Here is a 14,223-nt window from a genome sequence, read left to right as displayed (position 1 = left end):
TATTACCCAATCATTTAGTCAATACTGAGATGACATTATCATAAAGTTATCATAATGACAATAATCCAGGACTAATCATTATTAATACGGAAGTCAAACAAACTACTTATTAAAATTTTCAAGATCCGAAAGTCATCGTACAAGAACTACTAACAAAGATCATGTCTAAAGAATACCCAAAATAAAGTAAATAAAGAATGTTTCATTGGTCGAAAGATGGAAAAGAACAACAAGATGACCCATGGCAGCCTGGAGATGGAGTGCTCACCCTTGGATCAAGATTTGATATCAAACTCTAGAGGTGAGGTCATGTTTGAGCCTCTAGAACACTTTTTGCGCTCAACAAAAGAAGAGTACAGTGTAGTATCCGTGCAAACCACTATGTACTAGAAGGGTATCATAGGTCAACTCGATTTAATAGCATGTACACAACATAATTAGAAAAACAAGTAGATAGGCATCATCAAATAACAAATTCTCATTAAATCAACAATACAGCAATAATAGGTCCATAGTGCTCACAAACAAGCCACATAACTATCAAGAGTATCAACCATACGGTAAACATCCATAGAATCAACACAAGTATGTACACACATGCTATGGGACTTATTTTTGCCCAAATAATCATGACCTGCGGGGAACATAATATGTTCATGTACCGTACCAGCGTGGTACCTGATCCAACATAAATAAGAACGTACCGACATGGTACCCGATCCAACATAAATATAAACGTACCAGCGTGGTACCCGATCCAACATAAAAATAAATTGACCGGCGTCGTACCCGATCCAACATAAATATAAGTGTACTGGTGTGGTATTCAATCCAATATGAATATAAACGTACTGACGTGGTACCCGATCCAACATAAATATAAACGTACCAGCGTGGTACCCGATCTAACATAAATATAAACGTACCGGCGTGGTACCCAATTCAACATAAATATAAATGTACTGGCATGGTACCCAATCCAACATAAATATAAACGTACTGGCGTAGTACCTGATCCAACATAAATATAAACAAGTATTATCAATATCAATTTACACAACCTCACAGCATACAACACAATGTACCACGTTTGCAAGTACACTTAATGTCATAAGATAATTCCATCAAGTCAATTTTTAATAATTATTTATACACGCATCAACAATCCAAACATCAACAATATCAAGTATGTCCGAATACCAATCAACAAGTATCCAATTTAGGAGCATACACACAATTAAGTCGAATCTAAACTCCAATTAAACCGTAACCTACCTCAACCGAAGAATCCAAATGTCACTAGTCCACAAGTGCCCTGCCCTTCCTGATAAATTCAGAACGTTCAAAATCTGAAATAATTCCTTTCAACACCATAGCGGTGCAGCGGCTTAGCTTTTTGATAAAAAATCTGACCTTCCCCTTCTTTTTTTGCTTGTTTTTGGTTATCATTCAAAAAGGGTTTAACCCTATAACTGAAAGTACGTGATATGAGATAGTAAAAATATTGTGGTTTTGACCCATTAAACCACAATTAAATTAATTATTTTAGATCCCAAAACTTCTAAAAAAATTTAAAATTTATTCGAAACTCTATAGAAATAAATTAAATATGTAATTGACTAAAAAGTATATCCCAAATCTATTGAAAATATTAAAATATCATATCGAGGTCGTCTTGACCAAAGATTGACTGTGATCAAGCTTAAATTTATTAAATCTCAATAATCCAACTAATGACTTCAATAACTTCCGAACACCTCAAGAATTGGTACTACTCATCTCGTGAGTCATCATTCACGTACACCAACTATGAGGAGAGCTAAAATAGAAAAGATAAGAAAATTTTACAAACGATTGAGAGGATTGTTACAATATCTGTTGCATCAGATAACCCATCTATTGCAACAGATATACCATCTTTTGCAACAAATCGACCATCTATTTTAGGAACTTTTTTTATTTTTTCTAACAGTTGATTCATCAGTTGCAACATATGGGGAATTTGATGCATCAACAACATTATTGAATGTGTTTAGATAAAAAGTTATGACTGTTCACCTTTTTCTAAACAATCATCATATAACTTAATTAACTCCATGTTGTGACTTTTTTTATTATGTAAAAATAAAATAATTTTAAAAATAGATTGAAAAACAAAATTGGTGAAAAGTCACAATCAGTTATTAAAATTAAATAACCGTTCTTTTATGGTTATAAATTGTGTTTATCATGTATTTTATTATTATTTATTTATGAACCATTTTTCATATTAAATAATCATAAAGTCATGATTTTTCACCCTCTCAATAACAATAATAGCCCTTCTTTTATTAATAACCGCCTGTTGCAACATATGATCCATCTAACGTATTAGATTAACCTCTATTACTACAAATGCTCAATTCCTACCTCCAACCGTCAACCTATTGAGAATAAAGAATAAACAGAATGATAATTAAATATTAAGTAAGAACTAAAAATTCAAGGTCATTCAAACATAGATTTTTGAATCCATTATATACAAATATATACCATAAAAAAATATACCCTTCGATAGATCTGATATTAAAAAAAAATACATACGCTAAAAGAAAAAACATAACCTAATTATTATTACTAATATTATAATTATCATTATTAGTATTAGTATTAGTATTAGTATTAGTATTAGTATTAGTATTAGTATTATTGTCATCCGGCCGCAACAGGGCCCTCCCCAGCCTTGCTCTAAAGTCGCCCAAGTCCCTTAAGAGTTCATGAATCTGACTTTCAAGTTCCCGCAAGGGCTCGAGATGAATCACCTTGTACAAATCTGGATCAGCCATATCTAGAAGTGGAGTGGAATAAACAAGTAAGGAGGGACCTATTTATAAAGTATTGAATTCGAATGGGTTAGTCAAAAAGCCACAACTGTTCACCTGTTTTTAAATAAAACTATTGACTTTTCAGCTTAAGTAAATTAAAAAAATAGATCTAAATACAACATATTATCTTTATTGTATTTCGGAAAGAAAATAAAATTACTTTAAAATAAATCTAATATATGGGTAATCTGTTGCAAAATATATTTCATCTGTTAGATAATTTACAACATATTGACAATTTGTTGCAATAGATGGATATATCTGTTTGATTTTTCCAACAGATATGTCATATGTTGCAATAGATTGATCATCTGTCATAATAGATTTCTATAATTGTTTGACAATTAAACAGATGTGGCATATGTTGCAACTTGTTAGTCATCTATTTATTCAATTTAAGCCACAGGGGGGCTAGGAAGAATAAGGTGCGTGCAGATGGATGGATCTCCTTTCATGTGTGGGAGTTAAGTATTACTGATAAGGTCATCGGGACAACACACAAAGTATAATATTTTTGTGAATATATTTTTTAATCGATTAAGCACTGATCATTCACACAAGATCCTGCATTATACAGTTAAGTTTGATAGGTTCGAATTGATAAGGCTGAGGGCCCCATGATGATGGTGTCGATACCCTGTTACGAATTACTGATAGATGTTGCTCATGTTTATGCATGTTAAGTTTTGAAAAAGGATCAATATTTGATGTTATTACAGAGATCCAATAGCGTTTTAAGTGTGCATTGGACTCTAAGAAGGCCTTCAAAGCCTCACACTGCATCAAACAAGAATGAAAAATCAATAGAAATTCCCCTAGCCTAAATTTATATGGAAGAGTTGTTCGAGAAGAGGATTATACACCAGAAGGAGCCGAAGGATAATGCCTGCAAGGAAAATGGGAGTTAGTGAAAGATTATATTATCTAAGAGATAATTGAAGAGGAAATATAGGGTAAAGGAACTTTTAGCGAATCTGGCCGATGAACCTGAATTAAAACATGAGAAATCTAAATCAAGTGCAAATATGAAAGTGTATCCAGTAATGTAAATCTGCCCGTTGTTTCTTTGAAAGAAAAATAATGCAGATGGATACTTTGCTAGGGAGATGCGACTAGTAAGCATGGTCAAGATGATCACCTACATAGAAAATAGCAGAACACCAAGAAAGTAGCCTCGATAGCATCAAGGGTTGAAATGATATACAGTAAGTCGAAAAAACTTACGCCAATAACAGTTGCAGTTAAAATAAGGAATCTAAGCGAAGGCATCAATTTCTGAATTCTAAATTTCATCCCATGCCTTCTTGTTTGTGGTTTCGATTGGTCCACTGCTATTGATTTGACCTGATCAGAACCATAAATAAGATTGAAAGACAGATTGAGTATCATTAATCCCTTAACAATATGTATATAATTTATTGAGTTTTCTAGCCTAAGCTTTTTTCAACATATCTTGGAGAAAATCAGAGGTTTGCTGTAGTATGTTAATCTCGATAATTTTTAAGCTTGGCTCCAACTTGGTGATTCTGTATTTAATCTTGTCACAGCAGTTGTTCAGGTCAGTGTAGAGTTCTTGGTCTTTTGTGAGCTAGTCAACGAGGAACAATTTCTTCAAAGTTGTGGCATTGTAAAAGGCCTCTTCAGTAGACTTAAATGATACATGTAGGGTTCGCTATGTTTGTTTTAGGTCAAAATATATTGATGCACACTCAAGCAATGGTCCCAATAGTTGAACAGCTCACTTTTTTCGAGCGTTGTTCAATGCAGCTTGCTCAACAAACCTTTAAAGAATTTGATAGGTCAATTATCCTGGAATTACATAAATTTTGATCTAAACTAATTTTACCAAGCCTATCAAATGTTACGTAACTCCAGGCTTATTACCCTATCAAAACCTTTGCCTGAGTTAGTGCACAAATCAAACGAGCTCAATCTCTAATCCTTTCTGCTGATGACTCATCTCCCATATGAAGGATAAGATACCTGTCATGTAAAAGTCTACACCGTTGCCATAAATTCTTGCCACAGCAAAAGTCTTGAAAAGGCATAACTAGTGATCTCTCAATATGACTAGTCATAAAAGTCATATTAAGAGATTCCTAGTCATTCCTTCTCAAGATTTTTGTTATGGCAAGAAGTTCTGGAGATGGTGTAGACTTTTCCATGGCGAATATCTTGTCCTTTATATGGGAGAAGAGTCATCGATAGAAAGGCTGAGAGATTGAGTTTATTTGATTTGTGAACTAACTCGAGCAAAGGTTTTGGTAGGGTAATGAGCCTGGAGTTATGTAACGCTTGATAGGCTTGGTAAAATCAGTTTACATCAAACATTATGTAATTCCAGGATAATTGACCTATCAAATCCTTTGAAGGTTTGTTGAGCAAGCTGCATTGAACAACATTCGATAAAAGTGAGCTATTCAACTATTCGGACCACTGCCTGAATGTGCATCAATATATTTTGACCTAAAACAAACATAGCAAACCCTACATGTATCATTTAAGTCTACTGAAGAAAATGTTCTGGAAGCCTTCTGAAGGCCTTTTACAATGCCACAACTTTTAAGAAATTATTCCTTGTTGACTAGATCACAAAAGACCAAGAACTCTACACCGACCTCAACAACTGCAACGACAAGATTGAATATAGAATCAGCAAGTTGGAGGTAATCTTAAAAATTATCGAGATTCACATACTACAGCAAACCTCTGATCTTCTCCAAGATATGTTGAAAGCGTGCTAAGGCTAGAAAACACAATCAATTATATACATATTGCTAAAGGATTAATGATACTCAATCTATCTTTCAATCTTATTTGTGGATCCGATCAGGTCAAATCAATAGTAGTGGACCTAATCAAAACCACAAACAAGAAGGCATGGGATGAAATTTAGAATTCAGAAATTGACGCCTTCACATTTATTCCTTATTTTAACTACAAATATTATTAGCATAAGTTTTTTTTACTTACTGTACGTTATTTTAACCCTCGATTCTCGCGAAGTTGCTTTCTTGGTGTTCTGCTATTTTCTATGTAGGTAATCATACTGACCATGCTTCCTAGTTGCAGCTCCCTAGCAAAGTCTCCATCTACATTATTTTTCTTTTAGAGAAACAATAGACGGATTTACATTACTGGATACACTTTCATATTTGCACTTGATTCAGATTTCTCATGATCTAATTCAGTTTCATCAGCCAGATTCGCTAGAAGTTTTTTTTACCCTATGTTTCCTCTTTAATTAGCTCTCAGATGATATAATCTTTCATCAACCCCCCATTTACCCTTGTGGGCATTCTCCTGCCGTACCTTCTGGCATATAATTATCACCCTGAGTAACCCAACCATATAAATTTGGGCTAGGGCAATAACTATATTGATTTATGTTCTTGATTGAAGTAGTATGAGGCTTTGAAGGCGCTCTCAGAGTCCAATGCACCCTAAAAGTTATTCCAATCGCTATTGAATCTTTTTACAATAACACCAAAACTATATCCCTTCATAATGCTTGACATATAAACATGAGAAACAATCGACATTAAATTTTAATAGGGTATCAGAACCATATTCATGGTCCCTCAACCTTATCAGTTTAGACCTATCAAACTTAACTGTAAAATTACAGATATCTTATTTGAATGATCAATGAAAAAATGGTAAAAGCATTATTCACAAAATTGGAGTCCTCTATGAGTGTTTTCATAATAATATTATTAGTAATACATACCTCCCACATATGAAGTGGTTCCATCTGCAAGCAGCTTATTCCTCTGAACCTATCTTTATTGTAGCCTCTTATGTTGGTTAGAAAAAAGCTGATCAACTTTCAGTTCCTTATATCTAAAAAGAAGAGGAAAAAAATTCATGTCAAAAAGGAGAAAAATAGAAAGAACATTATCCATCCATTGCAACAGATGTGGAGTCTGTTGCAACAGATGTGGAATCTATTGGAATACATCAAACCAGCCTTGCTAGTGGTTTGATTTATTCCAACAGTTGCTCTGTCTATTGCAACATCAATAACAGCATAAACTACAAAGAAACAATAAATAAAAAACATCAACAACAAAGAAATAACATCATTTGTTCTAACACTATTAACAACATCATCAACAACAAAGAAGCAACATCCTTAGTTCCAACACCATCAACAACACCACACCACAAGTTTCAACGACACTAATCCCACCAACAACATTAATAACAGCATCAACAACAAAAAAATAAACAAAACACATACAGAAAAATGATACTTTCACAAAGTTTTTAAACTTCTCCCAACAGATGACTTTTTTGCATATTATAATAAAAATTCTCATTTTGTTTATTCAAAAATTAAAAGTTCCTTCAAATTTTTTAAATAAATATGATATAGGTAAATGGTAATTAAATAAAAAAATAGATGTAAATAACTTGCAAAGAAGAAGACGAGAATAAAAGAGAAATAGTGAATCATACCTTGCCTGCAATGTCAAGAAGGGATCAAAACAACAATTTCAATCGAGGCAAGATATGAATCGATTTAGATCGAAAGGATCTTTATGATAAAGAGGAGAGAAAAGAGAGAAAAAAGGTTATGATAACCCCAAAAATGAGAGAAAGAAAAAGATAAGAGATGAATAAAATAAATTTAGGGTTGAAGGAGAGATGAGATAATTCTAGATGTAGACATGGGTTTAAATATTCATTAATATTCATTAATAACTTGAGGGGCACAAGAAATATGGGTGATATTGAAAAGACAAGATAAGACTACTCAATGAGATTTTTTAGTTATCCAAGAAATATTTTTTACCGCCTTTAGTAGTACTATTTTATCTATCTTTCTTCTTTCAGATAGAAGCTTGCTTTAAAATTAAAAGAAGAAAAAAGATTTTCAAACAAATATGTCATCAGTTGCAACAGATATCAATATCTATCTGAAAAATCCAATAGCTCAGTCATCTGTAACAATAGATGCAAATGTCCATTTGATAATTATATCAGATATGCCATCTATTACAATAGATATCAATATCTGTTTGACAATTTTCAATAGCTCAGTCATCTGTCACAACAGATGCAAATGTCTATTTAATAATTAAATCAGTTATGTCATCTGTTGCAACAGATATGAATATCTGTTTGAAAATTTCCATCAACTCAGTCATTTGTTGCAATAGATTTCATTGCAATTAATTTAGGTAAAACTAGGGATGAGTTCATAGGGTCAACTACAACATCAATTGAGTGTTTGCAATTACATGGTGTTAGTATTGCGTTCTTCTCGATCCGAGTCTTTGATCGATCACTCTGAGTTAAAAAAATTCTCATTAACTTAATGTTAATCTAGTACCTAAATTTATTAAGGTAGAAATAGGGATGATTTCATAGGGTGAACTACAACATCAATTGAGTCTTTACAATTGCATGGTGTTGGTATTGTGTTTATCTCGATCTGAGTCGTCAATCAATCACTCTGAGTTGAAAAGATTCTCATTAACTTAATGTTAATATAGTACCTAAAATAAACTAGGTATGAGTTAATAGGGTCAACTACAACTTTAATGAAGTCGTTGCAATTAATGGTGTAGGTATTTCATTTATTCCGATCGGAGTCATCAATCGATCACTCTGACTTGAAAAGATTCTCATTAACTTAATGTTAAGTTAGTACGTAAATTTATTTAGGTAGAAATAGGTATAAGTTCACAGGGTCAACTACAACTTCAATTTAGGCTTTGCAATTGCATGGTGTTGGTATTGTATTCCTTATGACCCGAGTCATCGATCGATCACTCTGAGTTGAAAAAATTCTCATCAACTTAATGTTAATATAGTACCTAAATTATTTAGGTATAACTAGGGATGAGTTCATAGGGTCAACTATAACTTCAATTGAGTCTTTGCAATTGCATGGTGTTGGTAATGCATTCATCCCAACCTGAGTCGTCGATCGATCACTCTGAGTTGAAAATATTCTCATTAACTTAATGTTAAGATAGTACCTAAATTGATTTTGGTAGAACTAGGAATGAGTTCATAGGGTCAACTACTACTTCAATTGAGTCTTTGCAATTGCATAATGTTATATTGCGTTCACCTCGGCCCGAGTCATCGATAGATCACTCTAAGTTGAAAAGATTCTCATCAACTTAATATTTTAAAAACTATATCTTTTAAAATTTTAAAAATTAATCAAGATCAATTAAGACCAAATTAACAATTTCAAAACTTGTCATTCTTTTCCAAAATTACAAATCATCCATTTACGAGAAAAACTTTTCCTTATTTTAAATATCAAGTTCTCGCTCTTCTCTATCTATCTATCTCTCTCAATAATATAGAAAATAAATACTCAACATATTTCTCAACCCTTTAAAACTGATTGATTTTCTTTCAATTTTTGATCACATAATTGTTATTTTTGACTTCATTCTTGCCTGTATCCATCATTTTCTCTATCTTCGCAGGTAATAGAGTTTGAGAAGATTTATACATTTTCTCTTTATTCTAAAAATTAAGGTTTTTTTAGTTAATGATGAAAAAAGAGTTTTAGTTGTATTATCTTCGAGAATGGGTTAACAATTTTGAGTTTTGATGCTAAAAATGTAGAAAGCACCCAAGAAAATCCTAGTTTTTGTTTTAGTGTTTTGTTTACTATCGTGGTATTGTTGGATGGTGTTTGTCGTATTGTTGGTGGCTGTTGGTTGTGGTGTCGGTATTTGTGGTTTTGGTGGTGGTGTCGGTGGTCTTGGTGTTGGTATTGGTGGCATTGGTGGTAGTGTTGGTGGTCTTCGTGGTCTTGGTGTTGCCATTGGTGGAATTGGTGGTAGTGTTGGTGGTCTTCGTGGTCTTGGTGTTGCCATTGGTGGCATTGGTGGTAGTGTTGGCGGTATTGGTATTGTTGTTGGTATTAGTAGCATTGGTGGTGGTCTCGGTGGAATTGGTGGTGGCATTGGTTGTGGTGTAGGTGGTGGTCTTGGTGGTCTATTTATTGCAACAGGTGGAAGATCTGTTGAGAGATATTAAATAGGTCTTCAAACAGATTCCCATCTATTCCAACTAATGATTTATCTGTTGGAGTATTTTTTATAATATGGTGTATAATAATTTATTGAAATTTGTCTTACCTTTTTTTAAAAAATTATATAGACATTTAATGTAATGTATTTTTTGTTTTTTTGTAATTTGTAGTTAAAAGATGTCTCCCAAAAGAAAAGAAACTGAAAGTGGATCAACTTCTGACCACCTAACAAAAAAGGCTAGAGTACAGATAGATTCGGAGAAACTTTTTGAATATATCAGTTAGGGCAAAATAAAGCTGAGAAAAGTGAGAACTCCTTCTCACCAATTGGGAGTGAATTAATAATGAAATCCCAGCATGATCCTGTCAAAACCATTAGTATTGACAGGTTTCGAGTTGTGATGCCGATAGATGACCCTGTAGAAGTAACTAATGATTTTGTACTTAAATGTTAGTTGGGGAAAGGTATTGATGAATTTAGGAGTATTATGAAAAATGAAAACATAGACAGACTTTTTAAGAAGAGATGCTTTGCATACTTTCTTAAGCTGCCTGAGGATCACACTGTCTGTTTCCAAATGAGCATGGTATATGGTCTTCTCAAGCGCAGGATTAAGTATGTGGAGGTGATAAAGATTTGATGGAGAGGGGAAAATAGATAGATGATATCTAGATCAACTACTGTGGCATGCCAGTTTGTTTTGGATTGAAAGAGTTTGCCATAGTGACGGGCTTGAGATGCGATCATCTAGAAAAAACTCTCATCAAGGAAACACCCCACAAAAGGTCCAAGGAATATAAGCATGGTATATGGTCTTCTCAAGTGCAGGATCAAGTACGTGGGAGTGATAAAGATTTGACGGAGAGGGACAAACAGATAGATGATATCTGAATCAACTTCTGTAGCATGCCAGTTTGTTTTGGATTGAAAGAGTTTGCCATAGTAAAGAGCTTGAGATGCGATCTTCTATAAGAAACTCTCATCAAGGAAATACCACACAAAAGTTCCAAGACATTGTCCAAGCAACCGTCACCTAAAACCAACAAACGCAAGGAAAAAAAGCTAGGTTGTTTAGCATTGTTGGACGTAGCTACGAATTGGGGGATTTGACAGCAAATTCTTGAGGATAAAACCATACCAAAGTAGTACAGGGAGAAATTATGCTTAGTTTGGTTTGTCCATTTCATTATATTGGCAAGAGACGTCAGGAAAGTCATAGAAGATGATTTGTTGGCGTTTGCTGATGATTTTGAGAAATTCAACGATTATTCCTGGGGATATGACAACTACTAATTGTCTGTCAAATATTTACTGACAAATCAATCCCTAGGGACGATCACATTATACGATTTTTCTTGGGCTTTCATGGTAAAATTACTCACTATTTTTACTCATCCATTAATTTATATTGAATATAGTTATTATGACTTTTTTTTCTTGCTTCCTATTTACATTTTTTAGGCTTGTGCATTTTAATCCTTTTCTCCCCTCTGAAAGCAGTTCAAGGATTATTCGAATGAGGTTTCTCATCCAAGGATCCTTAGGTGGTTGGCTGCAAAGAGCAATAAAAAAATTAAGGAGGTTGATCTCTTTAACCATTCGGATGAGGACGTACGTCTTTGTTAAACTAAAATAATTTGCCTTAAAGGAAGATATTGAAACAGATGTGCTATCTGTTGCGATATATGGGTCATCTGTTGCAACAGATTGCCTGTTAATAGCAACTAGTGCAACAAATAGGTAATTTGTTGCGATAGACAATCCATATTTCACAATAGAGTAACCATCTGCTGCTTTGGTTCTCTTAACCCAACACAACAAATTACCCATCTACTGTAAATTATGTAATAGATAGATAATCTAATGCAACATATTATCAATCTGCTGCGACACATAGATCAGCTATTGCGGCAGATAGATCATCTGTTGTATAAGTTGGTTGTGTTAACAAGTAACCCAACTGACTGCAAATTATTATTATATGATTTAAATGTCTTCTGTCTTTTTTATAGGTTGTGCATCCTTTGATCATGCCTACTAAGCAGGAGTTGTGGATGACTTCTTTTATTACTCTAGGTCTTATTGATACAACAGCAGACCCAATGATGGAGTTAATAAATAAGAAATTGGCTAGGTTAATATCCATAAGAAGAGAAGTTAGGCAAGGTCAGCCCAATGTTGAAGCTCTTCATGACCAACCTAATGCAACAGATCCGAGTGTTTCTTCTGGGGGTGTTGTTGGTAGAGTTGTTGATGATGGTGGCAGCCATCCTCTTATTATTGCTGCTGCCAGTCATGATTATAAGTATATTAGTGCTCAGAAAAAATAAATATGTTTGAAAACATCCCTTGCACAGGTCCCTCTCACCCTTACATTGGACCCTCTTTGTCACGCCTCTATTGGGGCGGACTGGCACCCATAACCGAGGAGGCCTGGGAGAACCAGCTCATAACCTTATACTTCCCATGCATACCTCTATGACAACCCAAAATTAGGACAGCATCATGTCGCATATAAAAGAAAATAATCACCTGCATAAGCTCGAGCACACATATATATGTATATACAATACTTGGCCGTTGGAGCCATCACGTCTATTAACAAAACACCACCTTGACTGTACATTAGGTCTACAAAGCCTCTAGATAATACACAGAGTTTAACTAAGGTCGGGACACACCCCACCATATAACTAACTTCTATACAATACCAAAAGTGACTGGATATGACACGAAAAGCCCCAAAGCAAATTGGAGCTCACCAAAAGCAGCTGGATATCTTGGCTCTTACTTGTGCGGTGTATCAGCTAAGGTACTTGTGCCTGCAGCATGAAATGCAGGTCCCCATGGGGGACGTCAGTATGAAATATGTATTGAGTATGTAAAGCTGTAGATAATCACATATGATATAGGAGCTCAATAGAAATCAAAAACAAGTGAATAAATCATAATAGGAGTAAACCACACTTACTAGAACTTGTGACAACCTGTACATTGTATTTAATCAATCACTTTACCTTCGTTCTTACATCTTTGTAATCATTACTATATTGTACTGTAATTATTATGCTGCCTCCGGTACATATCAACTGGGATCAACCCATGATAGGCTTATGCCCCTGGGATACCACCCGATAAGAGAGAACTTCCATCACTTAGTTCAATTAATCTTTAAGATTTTTATTTCGGTCGCCACCACATTTTTGATACTTTGAAACAATTATACATCAATAAGAGACATATAAATAGACCATCAATGCAATAACGATGAAGTAAGAACTCATTGGCACATCAATGAAGTGTTTTGGAGTCATCAATGCCATAACAATGAAGTAGGAACTTATTGGTATATCAATGAAATGTTTTAGAGTCATTAATAGCACATGGATCTTGTTTGAGTAACCGGATACCTTCTGACAATTATTAGTGCAATAAACATGTAAGATTTGGAAGACAAATAAGTATTGAAATGTCTTGACATCTTGTAGGGTGGAAACAAGTTCATTGGTAACGTAGGACATCATACAAAACCATTATGGATCACATGTTATTGAATAACTTTGGAAACTTTCTTAATAGAACAATTGTTCACTTTCATGCCAAAGATATGGTATAGAGTATGCTTTACTCACCTGACTGTCAACCTTCAATACTAGTCCCAAATGGACTTCCCATCTTTTTGGATTACTTATCTACAATGAACATATATAGCAATCTAGTATTAGCAACCAAACGTCACAATTCAATTATTTGAATTCACCAAACTAGTGGTTAAGTAGTAAGCCTTAATTACACTATAAAGGGTGTCAGTTTAACTCTCTTATACTCTAATTACATTCACATGCCATGTATATTCATACAATATCCTCCAATATCAAGTTTGGATTCATTTATCCCTCCAACTAATCCATTAAACCAAATTGAGCCATAGACATAAATAATCATCAATTTAATAGTATATCACTATATCCACCTTCCCTAACTCAATTACCATATCCACCTTTCATAACTCAATTACCATATCCACCTTCCACAATTCAATACAACCAAACCATGCAAAATAGTCCATAACCCTATTTCCATCACCTTTCAGTAACAACCAATACATATAATCCTCTATCACACATATACATGTGGAAAAGAACAAAGGCAAACAATATTCATACCTTAGAATTCACCTCTTTACTATGCAATCCTTTTTGCACAAATAATAGGTGCCGTTCGAAGCTCTCAAGATGACAAACACAGTTATCAGATTACTTTGGAATTTCTACGGTTGAATCAAAAGTAATTTAAAGGTCAAATTTGGCTAGGGTTTGTTCTTTCCCAATGATTGATGATGAAAATGA

The sequence above is a fragment of the Capsicum annuum genome, chromosome 9 (assembly GCF_002878395.1).
Source record: "Capsicum annuum cultivar UCD-10X-F1 chromosome 9, UCD10Xv1.1, whole genome shotgun sequence".
Lineage (NCBI taxonomy): Eukaryota > Viridiplantae > Streptophyta > Magnoliopsida > Solanales > Solanaceae > Capsicum > Capsicum annuum.
This window is presented reverse-complemented; position numbering follows the sequence as displayed.